Source organism: Pseudorca crassidens, chromosome 12, assembly GCF_039906515.1.
Source record: "Pseudorca crassidens isolate mPseCra1 chromosome 12, mPseCra1.hap1, whole genome shotgun sequence".
In the NCBI taxonomy this organism is placed as follows: Eukaryota; Metazoa; Chordata; class Mammalia; order Artiodactyla; family Delphinidae; genus Pseudorca; species Pseudorca crassidens.
In genome coordinates this window covers 92096088-92098236 of record NC_090307.1, presented here as the reverse complement: position 1 = coordinate 92098236, position 2149 = coordinate 92096088, and the positions used below count along the sequence as shown (strand labels likewise).

Below are 2149 nucleotides of genomic sequence, written 5' to 3'. Positions count from 1 at the left end.
TTAGGGTGAGGGCCTGGGCCTGGGCCACCGCTGGAGGAAATCAGGAGGGATGTGTTTGCGCATCATGTGTTGCGTCAGGTGTGGTTCCAGCGTGTAGGCCCGGCTGCAGACTGCGCAGGTGTACACCCTGCTTCACGGTGTGCGTGGACGGGGGCGTCTCCAGCAAGGCTGTGTCCGAGCGCGCCCGGTGACAGCTGTGGCCCTGGCAGGGTTTACCTTTGTCGCGCCGCGGCCCGTGGGACTGCAGGTTCGAGCTGTGTGGAGGTGTTCTCACATCCTGGCAGTGCACACCTGGGTGTGCACACCTGCGGGCGTGCGGCTGGAGTGAGAGGGCTGCGGGAAGGACTTCTCACGGAAGTGACACCCCTGGGCTTGGTCCCTGAGTGGATACACGCGTGCTGAGCCAGGTAGCAGCTCCTGGCGAGGGGCTGCAACAGCATGGGCACTTGTAGGGCTTGGTCTCGGTGTGTGACTTGGAGGGCACCCGCATCTCTGCCTTCGAGTAGAACGTCGGGGAGCACATCCGGCTGTCTCTGACGGTCGTCGTCATCGTCCGGGGAGAGGACAGAGGGAGCCCTGGTTCCAGCATCCGCTTCTTTTCTCGGCCCCAGGGGTTCTTAGTGGCCACGGTGCCACCTCAATAGCCACCACCACCTCCTTCCTCTGTGAGGGTCAATGCTGTCTTCTCAGAGAGGTCAGGGACCACCTGCAGGGCTTGTGAGCGGGGCAAGAGCTGAGACACTCACGGGAGCTGAAGCTCGGGAGGTCTGAGCTGACGAGGCTTTTGTCGCAGGGATCCTGAGAGGGACGTGATGACCAAACCGGGAGCCCTTGATTGACCCCCTTCTCTCCTCCACCTCTGAGAACAGAAGACTCCAGCAGTCCGCAGTCCTGTCCACGGCACGGGTACCACCGTGATATTCTGGGTAACGGACGCCTGGCTCTGTGGGGTCAGCTGCTCTGACTTGGACTCTGTCCACGCTGATGCCCGAGGGCAGGCGCGCCGAGGCCGCACAGCCAGCGAGGTGGGGCAGGGAGTGGAGCCAGCCCCTCAGCCCTTCTCCGGGGACAGCTGACCTCGCCCTTGTTGATGCACATCTGTTCTTGCCCTGCCCTGAGGCCCAGGCCCCCCAGGCTTCGCAGCGCCGCAGCCCCCCAACCCTCCCCGCAGTGTTCCTTTGACCCAACCCCCTAAAGACGGCGGAGCGTCACGAGGACCTCTGCCTCATTGTCACCAGCAGCACCGTCCAGCTGGAGCACCTGGCCAGCTCGTGGAGACCTGTGCTGCGTCCGCCAGGTAGAGGGGAAAGCCATTCTGGTCCCCTCTTTCTGCAGCTCCTCTCGGTGGGAAAAGTCCTCTTCTTCCTTGACAGGCCACGGCTCCATCTCCTTGGGCCTCAGGCACGGCCTTCCCCCACAGGATACCATCCTTATTCTCAGCCTCTCTCAGAAGGAACGTCAGCCCTCCTGAATGGCTGTGGAGTACTGAGCTGGTAGGGAAATCCGGCAGCCTCCCCGCCCAAGCATGGCTTTTAACATTGGGGTTGGTGCTCAGGGGAAGGGTTTGCTGTGACCTCATAGAGACTTTTCCAGCGTGGGCACTTTCTCTCTCCTCACCCTCGTAATCCTCCAAGCTCGGGCTGATGGAGGACTAGAGGCTGGCACTCCCAGACGTCAGAGAGGAGGGAGCCCTAAATGCAAGCAGCCTCCTGTTGTGTTCTTGCTGTGCCCGTCCCTGGGAGCCGCTTCCCTCCCCTCGTGATCTCCAGTCACTTCCTACCTAATGCTGGAAGGACATGGAGGCAGTCAGACTGCCTTTATTCTTAAAGGGGCAAGGGCTGGGATGTGGTCCCCAAGGGCTGGAGATCCCCAAATTGGTCAAGGGTGGCTTAGAAGTGTGGGTGATGGTTCTCCTTGGAGCTCCTCCCCTTCTCTGCCAGCCGAGGCCCTGTGCTAAGTGTCCCCGTCCCCAGCCTGAGGAGCTGCGGGTTTTTTGTGAAACCCCACAACCGGGGGGGCTGCAGAGAAGGGAGGGTTTGGGGCAAATGCAAGGACTGGACTTACCTCCTTAGGTGCCACAGTCAGTTGCTGGACGAGGATTTATTTATAAATATATATATATATATATATATAAATATATACGTACCCA

At 60.4% G+C, this 2149-nt stretch overlaps 1 pseudogene; it reads right to left on the bottom strand.

Moving 5' to 3' along the window:
- On the bottom strand, window positions 1-1386 carry LOC137204074 (zinc finger protein 384-like; annotated as a pseudogene).
- Between the last annotated feature and the right edge of the window lie 763 nt (window positions 1387-2149).